The following is a 27,474-nucleotide window of genomic DNA, read 5'->3' on the forward strand; positions in this document are numbered from 1 at the left end:
AAATTGGAGTCCCAAATCCCTAGGATATCATTCCCACTGAGATGTTTGGCTTTAAGATCATTGAGTACATGAATATTATATTTGGTGTCCAGTGAGAGTACTTCTGCCATCTGGTAATCTCTGTCAGCCAGGGCCTGCCACTCTAGCTCTCTTTGTGGGGCATTTAAAGGTGTAACATTCAATGCAACTGGTGTTTCCATGGTTTTGGTACTTTGAATTGTAATTTGAACTTGTTTTTGTGGGCACAGTGATACAGAGCAATGAATTTTGCAGTAGCAGGGCAAATTGCAGGGGAAACAGGGTGAATTATGGTGAAAACAAGTTGAAATGCTCCTGAAAAAGATTTAATGAGCAAATGCTGGGACTTAAGAGCTGTTTTCCCGGTGAACTTGTGCAACAGAGGTTTTAGTTTGCGAATGCGCAAACAGACTGTAAATTTGTGGAAATTTGGCTCAATGCGGATAGTCTGTAGGTGAATTCGGCCTTATAGTTGGAGATAAATGGTGGTCACCGAGGATTTGCTGGTAATTACAGTGCTTTTCTCTCTTTTCTCGCTTGTTTTGGTGAATTATGCAAAAAACCAGGCGCAGAGGGGAGATTTTGATAAATACCTGATGCAGACAGCCAATGGTGGCAATGCAGGTGAGTTGAGGGTGCCCACGGTCTTTAAATCAATTTTTGCAGGTTGGCTGGTGAAATGGTCGTAAATTACATGCAGGGAGCACAGTAGTTCTTTTATCAAAAAATGCAAAAAACCGTGATTTTTGGCCAAATATGGACATTTTGGGCTTTGGCGCATTTTTTGGATGACGTCATCGGGTGGGGTCGGGTACGGAAAGGTGACGTGGCGGCCTGTGAGTGGTCCACGGGGACTGATGAGGTGGCGGACAGAGTGGAGGACTGGCAGGCTAAGCGCTGATGCGGGGCCGACTTGGCATGACGTGGGCATAGCGTGGGCATGACGTGGTGAGCGGAATTGGCAGAGCGGTAAACGGTAATTTCGGACCGCTTATTGTACGGGAGCAGTATTGGCAGGCGGCCTCCCGATACGATTTGGGAGCAACGCGTGGCCGAGCCCTGACGTCACCCTCTGACATTTTTCGGGTGCTATCGTCCGGACATCGGGGGCGGCCCGATATTGATATGGGCCGTCGGATGGGAAAGCCCAGATCCGACAGTTGACGGGGCGCAAAGCTGATAGGACAATACGGCGGGGAGGCGGAGAATAAACAATTGATTTTTATGGAAAAGCGCGCCTGGGCGGGACTTTGGAGATCAAAGAAAATATGGGTTTTTGGGTTTTTTCAATGTTTTGTTGGCGGAAAGGGGTTTTTTACATTTTTGCAAAAAAGGGGGTTAGGGCTATAAATCAAGCGGATCTTGATTTAATTCCCAAAACACTATATTAGCGCTGTCTTGCCTTTAGCGCTTTGATTTCTTAGCACTTCAATCCTTTAGGACTATTAGGCTATATTGCCTAGGGGAAGGGAATATACATATTTTTGGGTTTTTTATACACAATAGTGTTATGGTAATAGGGAAAGGGGAACATAGGGAGTTAAATGTAGATAGAGTTAGTAGTTAGTATTGGAGGGGAATATGAATGGGAAGTGATAGATACTAAGTTTTTTAGGAAACAAACTTAGTTAGGGAGTAGATCAAAATGAAAAGATTTTTACACAGGAAATGTGGCTCTTTATGCAACAAGGATCAATCAATGAGTTTGATTTCTCTCATGAACAAAGGTGTTATTGGGATGTTAGCAAAGAGTTTGATGGGGGATGATTGGGAAGTTAGACATGCTTCATTTTGCTGCTACAAAACTGCTGAATAGGAGGATCTGCACTGGCCACCATGTGTTTCCTCTGCTTAGGCCAGTGATATGAAAGAAATCATGCTTCTGCAACCCCATCTACCTACCCATTCTATTGCCTAGCATTTTTTGTTACTTCAAGGAGGGTGCACTTAGACTTGCAAACCCTCATGTGCCTTTTCTTTTCCTTTGGCTTTTCCTTTTGATTTTCTATCTAAGGCTAGCCTTATTACTTACTTGCCAAGATTGAACAGTTTGGACGGATTTCTTTCTCTAGTCTACAACAAAAAATTTAAATATGGCATGACCCAGCTTAGACTGTTGGATCACCCATTCAGAAGTAGGACAGCATCAAACAACTGTAGATAGGTGTTTTCCACACAAATATGAGATCTTTGCACCACCAAAGTAGATCATATTGGCACTTCCCTTGCCAATCATGAAAAATGAAACCTATTGGTATAGGTAGCTAACACCTTGAAAGATAAGTTATTCAAAAACTTAAAGCTACATCCTTTAACTCTAATCCAATTAGTTTAAAAAGAGGAAGAATATTGAAATGGTTCTTGACTCAAGAAGTCGACTTTTGCCTCAATTACCACTTAATGAATCAGAGATTAAAACCAAGAACTTAAGATGGATAAATTATTAATGAAAGAAGCTCCTAACTTAAGAGACACATAAGGTGTTTCATCATAATTCATTCATCTCAATACCAAAATCACATAAAGAAACTACTTGCATGCAATCAAAGGAAACTAGTTTCAATTCATCATATTAGTAGAAGGGATGCTCAACTTGAACACTTCGTTTCTCCAACTTAATAAGATGATGAATAAGCTAAGAACTAATGAAATCAATCACCATTCATTAACCATAAAGCAATCTGAAGTAAAGCTTTGAAAAACCAGTTCTACAATAACCAGATTACAAGAAATAAAACTAGTTAACAAGGAAGTGTACTTAGCTTGGAATGGGGGCCCTCCACCCTTGCCTTGCACACTTGAGAAGTGATATCAGAAGCTCAAATTCAGTCACACATCCATAGCATTGAACAGAAAAATAATAATAGCACAAGTCTTCAAATTAACTCTCCAATCCAAAAGTGTCTCAGCATAAAAGTATAATAAGTCAATACATAAGCCATCAAAGTCTTGGCTCTTAAATAAGAAGTATCATGAAACAAACTGATATATATTCACTCAAAAAAACCCATCTACTCTTATCCATCTATCTAAGTCGAATTCATTACTCCCATCCAAAGAAATATGACCAATCCCATAGAATCTCAAAACTGCCCTATTTCTATGGGATTTTTGAATGACTAGTCATGATTGACTAGCACCAAATGGGCCTAATAAAGCTTGTTCTGTTCGAGCTAAGAATAGCTGGCTTAGTCCTAGTTCCCAAGCTGTCCATCCATGCATTCAATTCGTGCCCAAGTGTCCTGCAACCACATCAACCATAGAGCTATTACGGGAATTTCTGAATCTGCCAATTTTGCACTTAAAACCAAACTTTCATAAAAACTTTAGAAATTGAAAAATTAAAATTAAATACCTGAATGGATATCAAATATGCATCAAAATGGGATGAATGAAGGGAAAATGGATGGCAAATAGATGGATTAGTAAGTTTCTTAGAGCAAAAATAAGACCAAAACTAAGGCCCAACAGAGAGTTTCTGGAGCAACCACACTTGGTAGAAGTGTTGCATGCAGAACATTCCGAAGGTACATGATTGGGTTCGAGAGGAAGTCTTTCTTGTTGAGAGGAAGTGTTGAAAATGGCAACAAGAAATTGCTAAAAATAGAAGTGCTAAAAATAGCAGTTTGGGTACCAATGTTGGATTGGGCAACAGGGAATGAAAAATGGAAGTGCTAAAAATAGAATTCTATTTTTAGTAGTTCGGGATGCATTCCTATTTTTAGTCAGTCCTTGGACTAAAATAGGAAGTAAAATTCAAATTTGAACTTAACAACTATTTGAAAATAAATTAATTAATTAGTTGTGAAAAATCAAACATGAAGTCTATGTGAGGACATGCAACAATTTATCTATTAATTGAGGAATTTATCCATCAGTTAAAGAGATCAGGATGAGTTCTAATTTGAGTAGTAATTAGTTGGCTCAGTTAACTGAGTCAAGTTCAATTATATTTGATTTAAAAAGTTTGTTTAAATTAATGTGAGTTCAGTTAGTTAATGCTTGCATGCATGTAACTGCTGCACTTCAGATAACTGAATATTCTCTCATAAATAAGTCATGCATGTCAGTTCAGAGAAAGACCCAGTTGAGATCAGAGGAGGGATAATATACTATCAGTTGGATGGATTTTTCCTATAAAGGAAAATCATCCAAGCAGAAGGATCAAGGTTCCTTGAGGATTGTGCAATTTTACAGGGTGTGAGATTAGTGTGAGAGATCAGTGTTACACTTGGTAACAAGAGGATCACCCAGGAAAAACTGTGCAAGGAAATAGGATACTTGGAGGGCAAAGGAGAAAGCTTAGGAGAAGTCTTGATTGCCTGTGAGCATTCAAGAGGATTGCACTGAGAACTGGCTAGTTGTGAGAGCTAAGGCTTTGTGTAATCCTGATGTATTTCCAACTTCATCTGTGAGGATTGTACTGAGAGCTGGCTAGCTATGTGAGAGCTAAGGCTTTGTATAAATCCTATGTATGATAATACAGAGAGTGGGGTTTTAGGCTGAGGCTTTCCTCGAGTTATATATTCTGTGTTATGTGTGATTGATTCCCTCTTATCAGTTATATGTGTTCTTATTGATGTTTCTCATGTTCGATTAAGTTTTTCTAAATTTTTTGTAGAAGTAGATCAAGTGTTTTGCTTTAATATATTGCATTACCAGGTGATCTGCAGGTGGGAATTTCTACATGGTATTAGAGCTAGCTAATTTGTAGAAAAATTTTACAATTCTTATGATAATTTGGTTCTGTCTAGTTTACCAAACAGCCTACATAACATAGCGGCAGCAAAACAGAAAGGGGAACTAAGAGAACCAGTGGCGTACATACCGTTTCTATCTTTCTTGAGTCTTTCTTCATTGTTTAACCAATTCTTTGTGCATTCTGCCATGTCTTCATTTTCCTTAGAAAACTTCTCAACAAACTACCTGTTGTAGATGGCCTACCGCTCTGGTAGATGGTACATGAGTCTCAGGTTGTCTGGAGTAAATGACCCTATGACTTCTTGGCTTGCCATCTTGAATTCTCTATCCGATATGTCCGCATCATCTATGATCCACTTAACCATGTCGGTATAAGGGAGTATCTTTGGTCTTGCAGCAATGCGGTGCAAGAATGAGCATGCAAGTTCAGTCAGAGAAGCATCAGAAGAACCGCGTCCATCCACTGTAATTGTTGTTTCCATAATTCTCAGTTGTTCCTCCTCTAATAGCTGATACATAGTCTCCCATGTGGATGTCCCGGCATCTCGATTACATGTGGTATCTGTAAATAGGGGGGTCATCTCTAATTTATCAAAAGCGGGTGCCTTTCCTTTTTTCACCATTTCTTTAGATGTCCTACTCTGTGTGTTCTTCCTAAAAGTTTGCAAGCAGAGAGAAAAATAGGATAAAAATGATAGAGAATGCAGAAATAATCAATAGAAGGACGAAAATAAGGTGATGGAGGGCCTTTAATTATAAATTACTTTAAAAGATATCAACTTGCATCAAATGGCCTTTCACACTTGATCATAATCGTTCTTTTAATAAATGCTCACTAATGAACCATTATGCTTAACTTAATGTTCATAACTTCACATCGAAAGTCAGGAAGTACTCTCAAAGAACCGTGAGCCCTTTGAGTTGCGATAAAAGAAATTTTGTGATTTGCTACGCAATATCGTAGATCGCTATATCGCAAAATCATTTAAGTTTAAGACTTACATCCATGTGAGTTGATGTGATATGCGATATGCGAGATGCTATCGCATTTCACAATATTTGCTTATGCTTTATTAAGTAGCGCTACTTGGTTGTAACTGCGATGCAAGAAGATTATAAAAGTTTTTTAAGATTTCGCATTTCGCGGATATGGGATAACTTTTATAAGGAAGGTCCGTTGTAATCATTATTCTATGTGAGAATAATCCTTTAAAAGCAGGTATTTTGATGGATTATTTTAATATTAATGATTTTCCATGTATAAAGTTACTTTTAGGTCGCTTTACCATGCGGCGCTTGTTAATAAAAATCATCATTTTTGAAGTTCTATATGCTCAAGTATGAAAAGGTAACTTTCCATGATTTTGCAAGTTGCGGTTTGACATATTATCTTATTCTAAAAATAAAAAGGCATGACTTGATGCTAAAACTAATTTTTTTGGAGGGGTATCCATTTCCTAATGTTATTTCTAATATTAGTAAATGGGGAGTTGTTGATAAGCACAACACAGTGTCTATTCAATTTTTCATCGCTGTCTCACTCTCGAGGAGGCTAAGAGAGTCTTGAATGACTGCCATTCTAGCACATGTGGTGGTCACCTGTCTAGATATGCTACTACTCAAAAAATCCTTCACGCTAGTTATTTTTGGCCCTCCATCTTCAAGGATTGCATCCTTGCTATTCGCAAGAGCCATGAGTGCCAAATTTATCAACAAAAAATGTGTGCCCCACCCACTCACCTACACCCCATTATTACTGTTGGTCCTTTTGCCAAATGGGGCATCAACTATATGACCTGTAACCCTCGTTCAGCTGGGGGGCATGGGTATATTATCGTTTCTATGGATTATTTCGCCAAATGGGCCGAAGCGATGCCTACATACTCTGTGGACGGTAAAATGATAGCTCAATTTTTATCCAATCACATTATTTATAGGTTTGGAGTGCCTCAGGCCATTATCACTAACCATGGCTCCCATTTTCGAGATTACATGATGGCTGAGTTGACTTCTACGTTGGGCTTGTGCCACAATGGTTCAACCCTGTATTACCCTCAGGCCAATGGCCAAGTTGAAGTTGTGAACAAAGTCTTGGTTACAATGCTTCAACGCACCATTGGGATGCACAAGTCAAATTGACATCTCATGCTCTTTTCATCTCTGTGGGATTACCGAACCTCAACCAAGGATGCAACCAGATTCACACCGTTCTAGCTAGTCTACGGTCTGGAAGCAAATTTACCAATTGAGTGCGAAATTCCATCCCTCAAGCTAGCTGTTGAACTTCTCCCCGAGACCTCACCTTAGGAAGAGCACCTCTTGTATTTAGAACGACTGGATGAGACTTGCCATCTTGCTGCTTTGGTCATCGAAGCACAGAAAAAGCAGGTCAAGTCCCATTTTGATCAGTCTGTCTCTCCTCGAGCTTTTTCTGAGGGCAATTTGGTTCTTCTGTATGATCAAGCTAATGATAAGCTGGGGGTAGGAAAGTTCGAACCCATGTGGCATGGGCCCTACATTATTAAACATGTGTTACAGAAAGGGGCCTATGAGCTTATTGACTATGAGGGAAATCCCTTAGACAAGCCCCGTAATGGGCTTTATCTCAAAAAGTACTATGCTTAGGTCATCTTGCATGGCTACTTTTGTACAACATTGTGTTATTAAGTTTTGTGCAGTATGGTTTGGTGTGTTGTTTTGCAAGCAGATTTCCTGCTTATTATGTTTCTACCTACTTTTCAGATGTCGGTGTCTCCTCACATCGGTTTCGCTGATGGTGCTTGTCGTAGTACCCGGAATCTATCATCCGCAACATGGGCCATTTATGAACACTATGGTGATTTGATTGATATTCAAGGTATTTGTCTAGGTCGAACAACTAATAACATTGCTGATTATGGTGCAGTTATTGAATTGTTGTCAGAAGCTATCGCTCTTCACATCCAGGACTTGGTTGTCAACCTTGATTCACAACTTGTTGTTTTTCAACTCAATGGGCAATATTCTGTTAGAAACCCTCAAATATTGAGAATGTATCTACGTATTCATCTATTGGAGAGAAATTTTGATTAAATTACATATCACCATATTCCTAGGCACATGAATACATTGACAGATGCATTAGTTAATTATGTGCTTGATAAACATTTGCGAAACATGTAAAAAATAAAAAACAAAACATTTTTAATATAGTAAGCAAGGAATATAGTATATATATATATATATATATATATATATATATGTCTATAATGTTTGTCATACATCAAAACCCAAATAATATGTGTGTTCAAATACATCTGTGGCTCGCAAGCCTTATACATCCGTGGCTTGCAGGCCTCAAACATGTGGAATGCTAGACCTATGCACTACTCAGCATGATGCTCATGGTAGCATGTAATTGCTCGTATTACACAAGTCAGCAGTCAGCGACTCTGATCTAATACCACCACTGTGTGCCTCTGATACTAACGTGGGATGTCACCCACGCAGGCATACTCTGGGATACCGTGGGTCAATCCCTCGAGGTTTTACGTCTCTCTCCTCCTCATTATCACTTCCTTCCTCATAAGGAGCGACATCGAACTATCGAGAAACGCGCCTAGCAATCGGGGACATCCTGACAGGACACTTTGGTCCAACATTTGCATTTATAAAATCGAAATGTCATGAATGCATAATTTCAAAAACAATAAAAAATAAAAAATGTTTGTTTTTACCTTCATGATCATAATTCGAATCACTGCGGAAGTTGGTACCGCTATAAGGCCAATCCTCTACTACGATCAGCTAGCACTGTAGACACAAGAAGAAGGTGGGATTATAGGACATTTGTTGGCCCCCGGTAATCCTAAGCATCAATGCACTCCAACGAACCATCTGTGGGTCTCGTGGTAATGGCAGTTCCACCTCAGCAAGCTAGTAGTGAAATACAAGATCCGCTCCAAAAAGAAGGTCACTAGAACGGAACCATAGCAGAACTGATTTAGGTTTCCCGCCTTGGATTTAGATAGCTGGCACTTCATGTTTACCTTCATGGCTTCCACCCAGTTGAAGATAGTTGGCATCGTACAGTTGATAGCATACTGAAACTTTGACTTGTTGGTTTCATGTTGTGCTTGAGCCCCAACCACTCTGTTTATGGTCAACAACAGCACTCTCAGCACAAGATCCCAAACAATCATGATCTCTATCTTGCCGCTCTTTGATTTTAGTGCTTTCGGGCAGTGTTCTGCAAGTAACATGGTCACACTTGCCCCAATAGGCCTAGACCCATACAGATTGACTGGTTCCCCTCTTTGGGACAGTCTTGTGATGAAATAAATTTCGGAAGTTTCCAACTCCAGTTCTTGGTCCTGGATCATAAAAACTTCCCAATTGACATCCCAGAGACTGATCAGATACCGTAGCAATTCAGGTTGAGCCCATAGACCTGGTGTGAGGAATAATTTGAGGAGCCCACAGTTCCTTAGAGCATTCAAGAAATTTGGGTCTGCCATTGCTTGTGTGTCATTTTCTCATGCTCATGTTCGTTCCAATCCACCATTTTTCGTGATGTTTTCCCTGCAAAAACCATACAATCAAGTCAATAAACATCATTAGTTAGAAAAAATTGGATTCAATCTGAGAAATTAGGCAAAAACTTTAAAATTTTATGTTTGTGGCACCAGTGCGACTGTTTTAAAAACAATAGTGCCGACGACACGTTTGAAATTGTTCATAACTCTCGATCAGCGCGATTCCGTGCCTAGAAATCACGCCAACTGAGGGCGATTTTTTTTTGCTAAAACCCCCTCAAGAGATCCAAAAAATGGTTAAAAACAGGTAAAAACAAGCATGAAAATGGAGCTAAAGGTCTTGGCTCTTACTTGCAACTAATGGGTCGTCGAATGGCCTCTCGGATCTCCCAAAATCTGCTCCTGAAAAACTAGAGCACAAATGAGTGAAAAGTTCTTCACACATGGTAAAATGGTCAAATGGTAAAAAATAATTACTTTTTCCTCCTTTTATTCATTTTTCATGAAATATTAGGGTTTTTAAAGTATTTTTGACCTATTTTTGCCTCAAAAACTAGATAATGCATTTACCTTTTGTGCAGTGATAAGTGATGGATTACTGATGATGGTACTGGAGTCATGTTTAAGCTCTTTTCTCGACTCGTTAAACTCAAATGAAAATATCACTGAGTATTTTTCCCTTTTTGACTCGTAAAAGAGAATAAAAATTGGGGGTCCACTATCAAGCTCTTTTTCGACTATTTAAACACGAAAAGATTTCTGAGCTCTTGTCATTTTGAACTCATTAAAGGCTGCTAAACGTCATTTACCTAGTATACATTTACCCATTTTTTAGGCTGGGATAAACTATTTACGAAAAAGGTACTCCTTGACTGAAATGGTCAAGCGATTCTCTCAAGTATCATTTTCTACCTTTTTGGGCTTGGGAGACACAAATGTATGAAAAGGGACCATGTGGAGTTTTCTTTTCCATGTCTTTTTCAAACTTTCTAAACAAGAAAAATATACCGAGTTACACCTTTGTCAGACTCGTTAAAACATTAAACGACATTTGATTCATCACCATGACGAACATGAGCTTCTCCTTCCTAGGGATCATTAAACTTACTATGTCGAATTCATCAAAAGGATGAACTTACAGTGAAAGCAAATGCTATCCCCTTCAAGCTTGCAATAAAAAATAATTGGGGTACCTGCCAGAAATGGTGGGGGGAAATTGGAAATTCTATCAATTTTGTCGGCAGCTCACTCTTGAACATGACACTTTCTGCTTCGTGTTGGGTTGGGATATCCTCCTTTTCATTGCTTCCTGGGTTGGGCCATTCCTTTTTTCCTTCCATTTGATCTCTGCCATGTCATCATGATCACCGATCCTATGGATCCAAAAGTTTCCAAACTCTAGAATCGTGTCACTGATATGTTCAAGAGTTAGTCCTTCTATAGCTACACTTACTCCTGATTCTTTGTATCATCTAAAATCATTTGCATCCCTTTGTCTCGTGTCGATAATTTGGGATACATCATGACCCTCCCTCGACACAGTCACTTCCTATCAACTTCAACTCATTATTTAGGAAGCTGGCCGAGAGACTCCCTTCCAGTACCTTAGAGCTTGCATACCCTAATGGAAAGTTCTTTGAACTTGATGATAAGTTCACATCATTGGTTTTCGATCAGGTGATTTCACAAGTGTTTGACTTCAGTTCCTTTATTCACATTTCGTGGACTGTGCTACTAGTACTTTGAGAGCCATTTTCATTATTGGTGGTTTCTCTCACGCTTGTTAATGGTTCACATCATTGACCAGTAATCAAGAGACTTTCTAGCATGTTCGACTTCAACACATTCATTCACATGTTAGGATTTGTACTTCGATCGGGTCGTTTGGAGCGCAAGACCCTAGGCTCAGATTACACTAGTCCAGGTTAAGAGGCAATGTGACATGATCATGTTAATATACATTTCTCTTTCAAATGGATGGTTGCAACCATACCATGAGCTGTTATATGTGATCCTTCCCATTCTTGGATGGTTGCGCCCATGCCTTGGATTCATTTACATGATCGTTCTCTGGATGGCTGTGTCCATACCACGACTCATGTATCATTTGTCAGAGTTTTCAGTGATGTATATGTATCTATGCTTTATTGTAGGTTTTTTCGACGACGGACTTCGGTTCCCCGCATCCACTTGTAAAGAATTTCAACCCTCACTCTAGTTCAGCCTTCATGCTTTTGGGGGCATTTGTTACACAACATTTTGTTATTGTCCCTATACCCTGACTCCCCGTCCACAATCCTGGAGGACCTCTATAGTGAACCCTACATGCTTTCCCTTCATGAAGAAACTCCTAGCATGTCCCTCTTCATGAACATAATGATTCCCCTTTGCATCATTTCCCAAGAATATTCCTTTTACTCTAGTTTACAAAACCGGTGCTACTGACTTGTTTCCTCCTCACGCTGATTTGCAGAGATTAAAACTAGAACTAGCATTGTACGGAGCGACTGAGCCCTTTTTCCAATCGTGCGATCCTCTTTTGGCAAGTTTTTTTAAATATGGAGTCAAAGCTTCTAGGTTTAGAAGCTTCGTAATGGAAGTATGGTAGATGGTTGGGCTGGATGGAGCTGAAGAAGTCACTTTGTGTTATGAAACCAGCTTACAAAAAGATAGAAAAGATAGATCAACGCCTTATAATTCAGCTTCTTCAATGGGGCAACCTCCTTTACATTACATAAATGAACAATTCTTGGATGATTTAAATGACAAAACCTCTTTTCTATATATAGGAGTCTAAGGGGTCACAATATAACCAAGCTGACCTAACAATAATAATATAATGGCACAAAAATAACAATAGAGGGATTCTATGGGGCACAGTAATAACAATATGGGGACAATAGGGGCACAACAATATTAATAAGGGATACAACTACAATATTAATGGGGGCATCACTAGTATTATAGGGACCTAACATGCCCCTCTCCTTCAAAAAAGTGTTGTCCTCAATGCTTGAGTAGTTTTAGATGCTTCTGTATAAAATTCTCATCCTCCCATGTGGAATCTTCAGCGGATAAGTTCTTCCACTTGATGAGATACTCTGAAATGTATCCATTTCGTAGTTGTCAAGTTCTTGTTTCTATGACTGCTTCCAGTTCGAATAAAATTTTTCCTTCCTCGTCAAGTTTTGGCAATATTGTTTGAACTGGGAGCTTGTCACCTATAACCTTCTTTAAACATGAAACATGGAAAACTGGGTGCACTCGAGAAGCTGTAGGAAGCTCCAATTTGTATGCCATAGTACCAATCTTTTGCAACACCTTGTACGGACCATAATACTTTGGTGACAATTTGTTATCCTTCTTATCTTGCTTGAGGGACATTTGTTTATATGGTTGTAGCTGTAGGAATATCCAATCACCTACATCAAAACTTCTTTCACTACGATGTTGATTTTCCTGTTGTTTCATTCTATTCTGCGCCAACACGAGGTTATTGTGGAGTACTTAAGAAGTTATGTTTTATTGATTATTTTGTCATCTTTTCTTTAAAGACTTATAATCCATTTGCATCATGAACTAGGTAATTAATAAGAAAATATGGAAAAATCTATGAGAATTGTATGTAACGCAAGATAACTAATAATCGCCATTTTCTTATGTAGAAAAAGGGAAAAACGAAAGATTGTCGTCCCAAGGAAAAAGACAGAGCAGAGTTAACTGCTGTCCCTGTGGCAGGAAACCATATGCAGACACGGCAATCCAAACTGAAGCATATCAGCCAAGGAAAGGAAAAGGAGATATCGAATCGGTGCAAGAAAACAAAGGGATAACTGGAATTAACAGTTTGGCGAATCCCTCAGGATCCTCTGATCCTGAGGGATCACAATCTTAACTATTTTTGCATCATTGATATCTCCACCCAGCTGTTATAAAAAGGGGTAGCACTGCTAGCCCAGGGGATGGGTTGTTGTTACTTTTATGTAATTTCTCGTTGTATCCAAAACTTTGATCATCGACTCTCGTTGAGAAGTGATCCACTGTAACTCTGTTTTAATGCTTTAATATAAATCTGGTTGTTGTTCCATCTTTGATCCTAGAATAATTTCAAGTGGTGTGTCCCTGGAGGCTAAGGGCCCAGCCCTGGTGGAACACTTGCTCCTGTACCATTATCTTTAGTTCGTGTGTGGTTTTCATTATCATCTTTGATCGGTAATCTGGTGTGTTTTGTTATTTTATATCACAACTCTGTTATATTTACAATATCGTTCTCTGTAACAGGAAGGTCGTATTGTTCATTCTAACTTTATAACATATTGTTGTTCCTTTAAGTCATTAATGTAACCTTACTATTCTTTACAGAATGCTATCGCTGTTCAATTACAGAGTAACCAAGCTGTAATATTCTTAAGTTGGTATTACTGTATTCGTCTATGGTTTATACTTCATTACGATTGCTGTTCAATTGACATTGCTGTTCCATTATAAATTGCGATCGTTATCCTTTATAATTGAGATCAATATTTGTGGTATCGAAGTCAGATTACCGTTTTCTCTCAATACCTATGTGTGCTGTGTGTGTTATTTATTTCGGTACTACATATTCACAATTGGCTCTAAGCGCTGCTATATATTGGTTGTTGTTCCATTTCTATTTGTTGTTCGATTTATTCTTAGAGTAAGGATTGCTCTTTGATTTTTGTAGGATACGATTGCTGCCTTCATTTTCTTAGAGTAAGGTTTCATTGTTTATCAAGCCTAGTTGTTGTTTCAATTATAGTTGTTGTTCCATTTCCTGTTATTTGCATTACCATTGCATTGAACGATTTGAAACTGTAGCGAGCATTGACATTCATTGTCTAGTTCCCAGATTGATGATCTGTTCCTTGATTGTCTTCAGTTACATCAGTTTACAAAGGGATGAGTTATTGTTACTGTACCCTTGACTGATAATTTACTTAGTCTTCTGAATGCATGATTTAGGCTTTAAAGTGCTTTGCTGTAAGTAGATTTTCTTTTAAGCATCTGTTTACTCTTGTATTTTCTTGAGCACTATACTACTAGCATTACTCTGACAAATGACCACCTCAAACTGAGTACACTCTTTGAGATAGCAAATCGTTCTTGGATTGACAAGTTAATGTGAGGTAATTAGAGGTGAAAAATACCCTTTTTACGGCTCGACATTTTGGCGCCGTTGCCGGGGAAGAGTGTAGCCATTTGTTTCTTTTCCAGAGTAGTGTAAGAACCTGTTAGGAAAGAACTAGGTTTTAAAAACGGAAGGTAAGAACCTATGTGTGGAGTATGTAATAGCCCTGCTCCCCTACCCGCTTTCCTGCAGATTTATTGCTGTTTTGTTTAGGTAGAACCTAGCAGTTGATTTGTGTGCATGACTAAGTAGAAAAAGCCATAAAAGAATCCCAAACCTCTACCCAAGCCTCATAAAGCTAAGGGGCCGGTGACCCTTGGCCGATCGACATTTATAGATGAAATCCTTAAGAAAGCAGAATCACAGCCTTCAGTAGGACCTAGAAAAGTTACTCCTAGACAGCCTACTAATTCCCTTCAGGCCACAGGATCACCATCTGTAGCCTTTGCTGAGGTGCATAGTCAAACCAAAGAGCAATATTTTCAAGAAATTGAAAATTCTAGCCTAAAATCATTATAGGAAGGGAACCTTAGCAATCTCTGTGAAGGAAGAGGAGAAATAGGAGAAGCTGAAGAACCAAAATCTCCTCTTAGGGTAATTCAGCCATTAAGCAGCCTAGATAAGGGAAGTGCTGCAAAAATCGTTTATAACGAAGTTGAAGAAATTCAAGAACCTGAATCCCCCCAGACATTAGGCACTCTCATCATCCCAGATAAAGGAAGTGCTGTCAAGGCCATTCCCATTAGAGCCATTCCCCCTCGACAACCTAGGAATACCCTCCTAGATATCCCAGAAGGCTATTGGCATATATTTGACCAAATGGCCCAGAACCAGCCAAACACCCAAACCTCTACACTACAATACCCCATTGTGGATACTGCAGCTAATGCACCTATGAAAGCAATTCCTCTTCAGCATATCCCTACATTCCATGGCCTTACATCAGAAGATCCAGATGCATTCCTGTTTGAATTCGATGTACTGTGTAGAGGATATGACTATACCACCGATCCCCAAAAACTAAAATTATTTCCCTCTACATTAAAAGGGGCTGCTTTAAGATGGTTTATGGGATTAGGTGGTGGTGTTATAAATAATTGGGATCAAATGAAAGAGTCTTTTCTAAAAAAATATCAGGACTATTGCAGGTCTCAAGAGTTAAAAGATGAAATATTTCAGATGTTGGCTAGACCAAATGAAACATTAGAAGAGTATGTTGAACATTTCCAGTATAATATTCAAATATCTCCTTATGCATCATTACCCTTACCTGATAATGCATTAAAAACAACATTAATTAGGGGAATGAAGGAAAAATGGATTGAGACATTAAACATTATGGGGAAAGGAGATATTTATCAGGAAAATTTTGCTGACATTATTGAATTATGTATCAGGAGCTCGAGAGGCAGCACAAGACTAAAACCAGCAGAACATGATTGGTTTGTAAGAGATAATAGAATTTCGGCAGAAGAAGTTACTCGTGCAGAAATTGGAAATTTATTAGAAAATTTTAAAATTGACATATTGGGGACGCTGACAACACAACTTGATATTATGCAGGCAAAACAAAAGCAAGCAGAAGCAGAACAGAATTCGACAATCTTCTGTCCCAAATGCAGAAAGAAACACAACCATAAGGAGTGTCCATTAGATGTAGTCCAAGTTTGCACCATTTGTACAAAAGACCACTCCACAGAGAGTTTCCCCTCACTTCTTGGATTGAAAGCAGTATACAAGGAAGCAGAAGAAGAGCCAGAATCGGTGTATCTACTTAATCAGCGCCATCAATGGCAGCCGCGACAAACAGGTATGTTTTCAGACCCAGCTTCTTCTTTCCAGCCTCCACAATATCATGCTCAACAATATAATACAATGTGGAAAAATCAACCCCCCTTCCCGAATTGGTCACAACAATCATTCCCTTCATCATCTCCATGGCCGAATCAAGCAAGCCAACCCAATTGGCCAAATTTTCCCTATACCCCACCATATTGGCAAAACAATGTTTATCCACCACAATGGACTCCTCCTACTTCACAGAGTCAAACCTGGCAGACAAACTGGCAAAGACCGATGAATCAGCTAGTAGGAACCATCCCGCTCCCTCAACCTACACTGCCAGCCCTACAACAAAACCCCCAGTCTAACTTAAGGCCGCAACTCCCAGCCCAACCCAACCCCAATCCAAATAACAGACCGGTCCAGTCCATTCAAATAATCGAAACACCAGAGATAGGAACCAATCTAAGGGAGTGTAATGACCTTCAATTAAGATCTAGGCGTATCATTGAAACAGAGGGAGATAAAACAGTTCAAGTTGAAAATCAGTTACCTGTAGAACAACCGTTACAAGAAGAGGACGTGACCAGACAACAAATTCATGATCCAGCAACCACATCCTCTCCTCCATTCCCAGAATGCTTAATTATACCTCGACCTATACAATATCCTGATTTTGACATTCTGGGAGAACTACGAAACCTGTACATAAAAATTCCACTCCTCCAAGCCATTCAAGACATCCCGATATATGCAAAGACTATCAAAGAACTATGTATAAAGAAACCAAGGAGGACAATAACAAATAACATAAAAGTCCAAGTAGTTGACACTTTATCTGACTTATTATCAGGAAAAGAAACACCCATTAAATACAAAGACCCAGGGAATCCAATAGTAACTGTACAAATCTATGGTCAAACTTTCTCAAATGCCTTAATTGATCTAGGAGCTGCAATTAACATCTTAACAACCACTACTTGCCAAAAACTAGGCATTACATCAGTAGAACTAACCTCCACTTTATTAGAACTGGCTGACCGATCTATAGTTAGGCCAGAGGGCACACTACATGATGTTATGGTATCCATTGACTCCTGGGAGTATCCGGCCGATTTTCTGATAATAAGCCCAAAAAACCGACTTGATGGACATCCATTGATCTTAGGCAGACCTTGGCTCGCAACTTCTGATGCTTATATTGGCTGTCGACAAGGCAATATGACCATTACTAGGGGGGGAAATATTAAGAATCTAGCTTTATACCCCCTAGCGCAGCCAAGTGTCACAATAATAAAAACTAACAAGCATCATGTATCATGCCTCACCGAAAAGATTATATCTCCATTAACCATACAAGAGGCCCTTGATTTCAAAGACCAAACAGAAGATGATGCCATTAATAATTTTATTAGCCAAGTTGAACCCAGATCCCACATACAATGTCACATGATAGAAGCAGCATTTGATAATGAATTAGAAGAGGATCCTCTTAAAGATACACATGATCAAACAATACCTACTACTTCTGTTTCACATAGAAAAATTGTAGAAATTGAGCCAGGAAAGACTTTAAACATTAATGCCAACCTGACTTCTGAACAAGAAAAGAAGCTCATCCAACTATTGAGGAAATATAAAGAAGCATTTGCATGGGACTACCCTGATATGAAAGGAATTGATCCCCAGTTATGTACACACCACATTTACATAGAAAAGGATGCGAGGCCCGTTCGCCAACCACAAAGGAGACTTAATCCTCATCTAAAAAACGTTTTAAAAGCTGAACTTCAAAAACTTTTAGATGTTAACTTCATCTACCCTATCTCCAATAGTAAATGGGTCTCTCCACTTGTTGTGGTACCAAAGAAAAATGGAAAGTGGAGGATTTGTGTAGATTATAGAGAGTTAAACAAAGCAACACAAAAAGACCACTTTCCCCTTCCATTCATCGATCAAGTATTAGACACTCTAGCAGGAAAGAAATTCTTTTCTTTCTTAGATGGCTTCAGTGGATACAATCAGATTCAGATTGCCCCTGAAGACCAAGACAAAACCACTTTTACTTGTCCTTGGGGAACATTTTCCTACAGAGTTCTACCTTTTGGCTTATGCAATGCTCCTGCCACATTTCAAAGAGCTATCCTCAGCATTTTTTCAGATCTAATAAATGACGGGCTCGAAGTCTACATGGGTGATTTTACACCATATGGAGATGATTTTGACCCAGCATTGGACACATTGGAAAATGTCCTGCAGCGCTGCATTGCCACTAGGCTTTGCTTAAGCCATGAAAAATGCTATATGATGATGATTGAAGGACTTATTCTAGGCCATTATATCTTAGCATCTAGCATACAAGTAGACCCAGCCAAAATTCAAATAATTTTGCTAATTCCCACTCCTACCACTCAAACATAGGTACGCAGTTTTTTTGGATTCTCTGGTTATTATAGAAAGTTTATAGAACATTTTTCACATATTGCTACACCTCTATATGCACTGACAAGTAATGCTGACTTTCTTTGGACAGAAAAATGTGACTGTGCTTTTCAGGATCTGAAGAAACTTGTGTCCACATCTCCAATCCTTCGAGGACCAAATTAGGACCTGCCATTCCAAATTTCATCAGATGCCTCAGCTACAACTATTGGAGCAGTCCTTGGGTAGGAAGAAGATAAAAAACCATATGCAATTTATTATATTAGCAAGAAATTATCCCCTGCTGAACTGAATTATAATGTTACTGAAAATGAATTTTTAGTTGTAATACATGCTGTCAATAAGTTCAGGCATTACATTACTGGATATCCTGTTATCTTGTATACAGATCACTCTGCCATAAAATATTTAGCAAGTAAAACAATCACAAATGGTAGAATAACTAAATGGTTGATTTTATTGCAGAAATTTGATATTACAATCAAGGACAGACCTGGAAAAGAAAATCCTGTAGCTGACTTTCTCTCGCAAATGCCAAAACCAGTGGATGCAGCAGCAGTTGAAGATCAATTTCCAGATGAGCATTTGTTTGATATCACTGTTAAAACACCTTGGTATGTTGATGTTGCGAATTACTTAGCAGTAGGTAAATTACCAAAACATATGACCCCTAATGAACGAAAACAGATTGTCCAACAAAAAGCTCGATTTTCCTGGATTGGGGGCTACCTGTTCCATAGAGGATCAGATATGCACATCAAGAGATGTGTACAGGAGGATGAAATTTTTGATATTTTGAAAGCTTTTCACGATGGACCATGTGGCAGACACTTTTCCGATCAGAGAACTAGACATAAGGTGCTGCAAACAGGGTATTATTGGCCTACGATCTTCAAAGATGCAAAAAATTTCGTTCAAGCTTGTGACAGTTGTTAAAGAGCGGGATGCCCTGGTCAATTCGACGAAATGCCCCTGAACTCACAACTGGTTATTGAGCCATTCGAGCGATGGGAACTGTTATAGACATTTCTGGGCACTACAACCCCAAGCATGAAATGTCCATAAACCAAGGGTTTTTAAGTCCCTAAAAGTGTTGTTCTAACCCCTAAAGGAACAAGGTCAACTGATTACAGCTTCTCCCAGAAGTTCTCCATGAAAAACTGCTCAGAATTGGTCAAAACAGGATCATTTTAGCTGCTCCATAGGCAAAGTGTGTTGCATCTCACCTAAACACACTGTGTGGGTGCATTGCATTTCAAAAAGCCCTTCTATGGGGTGCGATGGGCGAGAAGTGACAAATGGTAATGTCATTCCGCGAGGTGGAGAGGCATGGAAACTTCCAAAAACTTCTCCTATGACACTTGCCTCTCTGAATTCGACCAAGGATGAGTAAGAGATCATCAATCTCCAAGTGGAAGCAAGAACTATTAGAGGGAAGACACTAATCAAATCACAAGCTAACTCATCTCCCTTACAGATATCTATATATGGATCCCTCATCCCAGAGATCCAGAGGCTGGAATTTTGCATATTGTAAGGAATTGCTGTTGGTTTCTTGAGACAACATCAGATTGTTGGGTGATCTAAGCTTTGTATGAGGTGAAGAGGGGCTTCCTTGCTGAGAGGATGATGCTGGGTCAGAACAACTGGTTGTAACTCCCCTTGGCTCTTTCTTGTTTATCAATAAAAGCTATTCAAGTTTTCCTCCATACTCTTGTGTCATTTATGTTTGCTGCATTTGTATGGTCAATTTACATCTGATCCTAGATTGTTTATGATTATAGATCCATGTTCTTGTATAGTGCTATGCTACTGTGATCTTACAGGTACTCTGTGAAGCTGGGCGTGCAAGGGAACAAGTAGCGAAAGACTATCAAGAGAGAGAGGAATCGAACTAGGAGATTAGCGCAAGACATAGGTTGGTCTTCTTTGTTCTTCTCTCATCTATACTTCATAAAGGAAAAACGAAAGTAGCTTTACTTTGTTTGTTTCTAAGGTAGCTATCACACCTTAGTGGGATAAGCAGTTCTGTGTAGACACTTTTCCCTATAACAAAATGGCGACTCCACTGGGGACGAATTAGTTTGTTTGTTTATCTTCCTTGTTGTCTATTTTATAAACTTACAGACGAAGCCTGAAGTCGAGCCAGGTAGCTTTCGAACTACATTTGCTATGCAAATGCAAAGTAGATAAATGTCGCTTCAATCAATCTCCGGGATTTGTTTATAACTTAAACAACTGATTCACAAACTCTCTGATTGCCCTTTGTGATAGCTCTTAGAACCTCCTTATATCTACCCCTGATTGTTGCATTACTGATTACCATTTGCTCGGCCAAAACCCATGAACTGAACTGCAAACTGTGACTCGGAACCCAAGCAAAGTTGCGTCTCTGGCCCAGCGCAGGTACTATTCTGTGAATCTGAAATTCAGCGCACTTCCCGAGTGTAGTAGGTGTGCTGCATTTCAAATTCCCTGTGTTACAGGTGCGCTGATCAGACTAGGCATTGTTCAGTTTTGGTTTCTGTGATTCATTCTTTCCAGTTCTATTCATGAAATTTGCTGCCTGTGATCAGTATATCTCTGTTTGAGACCCCTTTTCTTTGCTGTTATTCCGCCTCCTTTGTACAAAAGAACTGTAAATGTTTTTGTGTGTTTGTTGGGTCATTTTCAGTTCTCCTTTGCAAAAGTAACGTAATCGTACTGTCGTCCTTTGATTTGAAAGCATCGCAAGTGTCGTTTTTAGGCATAGGAAAGAGTTTGATTGCTGTAGATAGTCGATTATCCTGTTACTATTGTATTTGGTCTGAATTTGTAATTTTTCTAGTGTCGAAAACAAGTATTCATTTCAAAATTGTAAGGTGTTGTGATTGCCTCCATTTTTTATTTTGAAAAGAAACTTGTTGGTAACTGTCGCTTGAAAAGAAATTCAGATTTGTGCATCAACTTTCTTTTTACCATTTACATACTAAGAAAGTCAAAAACAAATACATGCATGTGCATTTGCATTTAGACTGTCTGATTGGTTTGATTTAGGAAAGTGCATTTAGAGTGTGCTCTTTGCTCTTTGTGAAAGAATTCTGTCTTTCTTTCCTTAGTAGCTAGGATTTTCATTGCACAAAGAAGATAAAAAGATTGTTTATCATCTTAGATTGCATTTTAGAAATTATACTACATCTCGCGGTGAACCTGAAAGGCAAACTTCATAAACAAGATCAACTATAAAATAAATTCAATGAATCTAACAGCACTTTGGAACCTAACGCACAACATTTAGAAGTCTAGGCTAGAGACATATTCCGGTGTCGTAAAGCCTGGTAACTGTTGTTCTCACTGATGGTTGGGTGATTCCTCCACTTTAAGACGATAAGTGCTAGTACGGACTTGTGCTCCCACGTACCGTCGAGTATATTTTGGGAGACCACAATAGGCTTAATCCTTTATCCATAGGAAGCCGTGTCTGCCGCCCTATCGATCGCAATGCACTGAACACAGCATTCGGGAAGATTGAATGCCGTACCGTAAAAAGTATTCTGCAGTTTTGCAATTGGTTTGGTAATCCCTCTACCTAGATTTCTAGAGCAGTCCCTTTCGTTCCTTTTCAGACTCCTTAATGGAAAGGGTCCATCTGAGCACTTGTCACTTCAGGCTCATTAAAAATCGAAGGCGACTAGAGTCATCTTTTGTTTTTTATCGACTCTTAAAAATTGAAAAAACAAGTTGTGTCAAAGCGTCTAAAATTTATTTTAAACGGAATAATCATCACCCTTTCCTACGTTGATCTTAGGTTGAGAAAATGGAATCCACCAACCAAGGAATTCCCCTTGGAGGAATTGCCCGTATGGCTCTTCTCAACCTCTGTCATTCAAAACACTGCAATTCCTGAACAGTCGAGTCAGCAACTAGACGAATCCAGAGTTACCCACCAACCTTCTACTTCCTCCTCTCTCCCTTCTTCTTCGCTTGATGGGGTTGGTAAAGCCAAAAACTAAGTACCTGAGAAGAAGAAGGAAAAGAAGAAGAAGAAGGAGCCCAAAGTGAAAGAGGGCAACCAAGCGTCGTTTAGCGAAAATCCACACACTGCACCGACCAGGCCTAAATCGCCATGTGTCATTTGCAAAGGAGACCACTATCATAGAGATTGTCCTTGCATCCCTCGGATCTTAAGGGACTGGTCTCCTCGTTTGCACAACCCGGTGTCATCAACCTCTGATGATCATGTTGAAAACACACCGTCAACTAGTGAAAGTGAAGCCCCAGGACAAAAAGGAAAATACAGATTTCCTTGTAAACTGTGTGAAGGTGATCATGCCGTCCACCGTTGTCCCTTCTTAGACGAGGCTAAAAGAGTTTTGGACGATCATCCGGTTTCACTGTTACGACTTCCTCCTGGATATAAAAAACTCTTGCCGAGTCCGTCACTAGTTGAAAAACTGGCTGACCCGCCCAGATGGTCGGCTGAAGCATCTATCATTGAAGACAAACCATCTGAACCCATACCAGACGAAAGTCAAAAGGTCGAGGCGGCAGTTGACCCGGTCTTGCCTTCAGAGGTTTCGTCTTCAGATGATACAATCACAGAAGAGAATAAGGATGACACCGTCCAAATTCTTTTCGTAAGCACAGACTTCGATGAACATGGGGGAAATTTACCCATTCCTTTACCGCAAGAGGGAAGTTCGTCAGATTCGTACCCGACCGTCTATTCGGTCCCACCTCCAAGCAACCTAGTTGTCTCCTTCGACTAGAATCAACTAGGCAGACCCTGTTTACCGGCTAGTGTACCATTCCGCATCATTGTTCAAATATATATAATGGTTATCGCCGGTACCATCATAGATGAAGGGGCTTCTGTGAGTATCCTTTCCTCGACTGCTTGGAAAGTTCTTGGTTCGCCATCGCTTTTTCCTGAGATGAGAAATCTAACAGGCTTTGACAAAGGAACCAGTCGATTGTTAGGGATCCTTCCCAATGTGCCCATAACATTGAGAGGGAAAACCATTCAAATGAACGTAATGGTAGTTCAAGGACCCCTGGATTATAATCTACTCCTTGGATGAGACTATATTTATTGCATGGGAGCGATTGTCTCCTCACTCTTTAGAGTAATGTGTTTTCCGCACGAAGGAAGAGTGGTCAAGCTCGTGGACCAGCTTTCATTTCCCGGATCACGCATAGCAAATAGTCATATACCATCCCTGAATGGTCTTTTCACAAAAGGAATGTCTCATCAAACTCCAGTCCGTCCACCTGATGAGCGCGAGTGATTCGGGGGACATGACTGGAACCCAGGGGGCATGCACCCTGGTCTACTTTGGCAGGAAAACTTCGGGTATAGAGTAGGTTTCCGCAAGAGATATATGACTGGTCTCTACTCCTGTCCGTGATTGGAAGAGGGAGTTATTCTGGAATAAGATTCTCTCGTCAAAGTTATGTGAGTGGATTGTCTCACCTTTGTCTATTTCGGTAGACATCGCCAAAGAAGTGTTTTGTTTGCGCTGTGAATAGAACAATCTTTGGTAACCTGAAAGAGGTAAGCCTTTCCTAATAAAATAAATGTTTTATTTACAAATTGAGGGGTAACCTTGAAACTCTGTTTTATACCTGGGGGCATGCAAACCTTTTGGCGTGCAAGCAAAGAGCGACTATTTATCTTTTTAAATTTGTAGGTCCTCTAACCCTTTAAACTCATAGGATTGGTCGTTTCCTAACTTGCATAAAGAAAGGATGTGGGGCAAAACTCTAAAAATTGCCGTTTTTAAATGGGACATTCTTATTATATGATTGGATTTATCGAGCAGTTTTAGTGCATAGTTCAAGCTCGTTAAAAAATAAACATAAGCCATGAGCAAATGTTTCCCCTTGCGTTTAAGCTCATTAAAAAATGAACTATTTCCCGGTAAATCTTCATCGTGAATGTAGTACTTCAGCCTTTAAAATCCTTGGTCGTGTTCTCACCATCACCTCCACTCTGTATTGGCCGATCATTCACCTCCATTTGATTGTTTACCCCTTTTTGAGTAACAGCTGCGAAGAGTGATCTCACTAGCCATCCTTGTAACACTGTCGTGATTGGAAAGTTCCAAACCTTACCTGGAATCAGCTGCTACCCATTTTATCACTCGTTCCTCAAAAGACGAGTCTCCTTTAAGCTCTTTTCAACTGACTCGTAAAATATGAAAAGATTGCCGAGCCATTGGCCTCTCCAGCTTGTTAAAGGGACTGGAAGTGCTATCCCTCCGTTAGATTTTAATCTTTTTGGACCTGAGGGATTATTACACAAAAAGATCGAGCGCTTGTTTTATTCGGCTCGTTAAACGGATCGAAAATTCATCCCTTCTGTATTGTTTTATACTTTTTCGGACTTAAGGGATTAGATGACGAAAAAGGAATTTTGGAGTTACCTTTACGTTCCTTTTCAGACTCTCTAAAATTGAAAAGGACCGAGTTATCTTTGTCGTTAAACTCGTTAAAAATTAATAGCGACAAACTTGTCTATAGACGAGAACGAGTTTCACTATCGCTAGGCTCGTTAAAACATAGCGATGGGTTTGCCCGAAGGGCAAATTATAGAACAAGAATATGTTATCCTCCTCAAGCTTGACAAAAATAAAGAGGTACTGGGCAGCAATGACAGGGGAAAAATTGGGAAGAAAACTTGAAGAAACTTTGCTGGTAGCAAGTCACTCTTGAACATGACACTTTCACTCCGCATCCAAGTCGGGTTGGGTTGTTTCATTCACCGGTCACATCACCATGGTCCCATCACACCATCCGCATTTGGGGTTAATGCTACCAATCCATCACGTCAGTGTCGCCGATATGTTCAAGAGAAGTCATTCAGAGAATTCACCTGTGTCTCACCCACTACAATACATTTACGCTCCATTCTTTCATGACCGCCACCCTGAACCTTATATCACCAGATCGTTTTCACCTCCATTAAAATCATTTGCTTCATTCCGTGTCATTGATGTGGGATTCATTAAGGCCCTCCTGTGACGGATCGCTTCTTGTCGACATCAACTCATTATCCAAGAAGTCGATCTAGGAACACCCCATTCAGTACTTTGAAGCTTGCATGCCTCAATGGCAAGTTTCTCACTTCCGGCGACAGGTTTACATCAATGACCTTCGACCGAAAGATTTTGCGTGGTGTTTGACGCCAAGTCCTTTATTCACACCACGTGAATTGTACTGCAGTACCTTGAGGGTCATTATCATTATCGGTGATTCCTCTCGCGCCTGTTAACAACTTACATCATTGGCTGGTAATCAGGCGATGTCTTTCCATGTTCGACTCCAGAACATCTCTCGCATGGATAGACTTGTACTTCGAGTGAAGATCGAACGAGATTGAAGACCCCAGATCTAGTTTCATCCATCCGGGCTGCGATATATATTCAGGGAAATAAAGACATCAAATGTACATCATTGCTGCACAGATAATCATCCAATCAAAGGGATGATGGCTCTACCAGAATCATCAGTCTACACTCAGACGATTGTCTATCCTATGTACATGAAAATGAATTTATAAAGCTGAGCATGGGAATGCCCGCCTAAGCCAGATCATAAAAATATTATGAAGATAATGTATTGTATTGTATCTTATTACAGGTCTCCTCCCAGCTTGAAAGAACTTCGGATCCTCATAATAAAGCATTTCACCCGACATCAAAAGATTAACGACCTCATGCTTTAGGGGGCAACTGTTATAGACATTTTTGGGCACTACAACCCCAAGAATGAAATGTCCATAAACCAAGGGCTGCTAAGTCCCTAAAAGTGTTGTTCTAACCCCTAAAGGAACGAGGTCAACTGATTACAGCTTCTCCTAGAAGTTCTCCATGAAAAACTACTCAGAATTGGTCAAAACAGGATCATTTCAGCTGCTCCATAGGCAAAGTGTGTTGCATCTCACCTAAACACACTGTGTGGGTGCGTTGCATTTCAAAAAGCCCTTCTATGGGGTGCGATGGGCGAGAAGTGACAAATGGCAGTGTCATTCCGCGAGGTGGAGAGGCATGGAAACTTCCAGAAACTTCTCCTGTGACACTTGCCTCTCTGAATTCGACCAAGGATGGGTAAGAGATCATCAATCTCCAAGTGGAAGCAAGAACTATCAGAGGGAAGACACTAATAAAATCACAAGCTGACTCATCTCCCTTACAGATATCTATATATGGATCCCGCATCTCAGAGATCCAGAGGCTGGAATTTTGCATATTGTAAGGAATTGCTGTTGGTTTCTTGAGACAACATCAGATTGTTGGGTGATCTAAGCTTTGTATGAGGTGAAGAGGGGCTTCCTTACTGAGAGGATGATGCTGGGTCAGAACAACTGGTTGTAACTCCCCTTGGCTCTTTCTTGTTTATCAATAAAAGCTATTCAAGTTTTCCTCCATACTCTTGTGTCATTTATGTTTGCTGCATTTGTATGGTCAATTTACATCTAATCCTAGATTGTTTATGATTATAGATCCATGTTCTTGTATAGTGCTATGCTACTATGATCTTACAGGTACTCTGTGAAGCTGGGCATGCAAGGGAACAAGTAGCGAAAGACTATCAAGAGAGAGAGGAATCGAACCAGGAGATTAGCGCAAGACAGAGGTTGGTCTTCTTTGTTCTTCTCTCATCTATACTTCATAAAGGAAAAACGAAAGTAGATTTACTTTGTTTGTTTCCAAGGTAGCTATCACACCTTAGTGGGATAAGTAGTTCTGTGTAGACACTTTTCCCTGTAACAGGCACTTGATTTTGTTGGTCCAATTAACCCATCCTCGAACTAGAAAACATATATTTTGGTGGCAACAGAATATGTCACCAAATGGGTTGAAGCAGAAGCATTGCCGAGAGCTATAG

This window comes from Pinus tabuliformis, chromosome 2_2 (genome assembly GCF_031772625.1).
Source record: "Pinus tabuliformis cultivar Carrire ecotype Pingquan chromosome 2_2, CPIR1, whole genome shotgun sequence".
NCBI classification, from domain to species: domain Eukaryota; kingdom Viridiplantae; phylum Streptophyta; class Pinopsida; order Pinales; family Pinaceae; genus Pinus; species Pinus tabuliformis.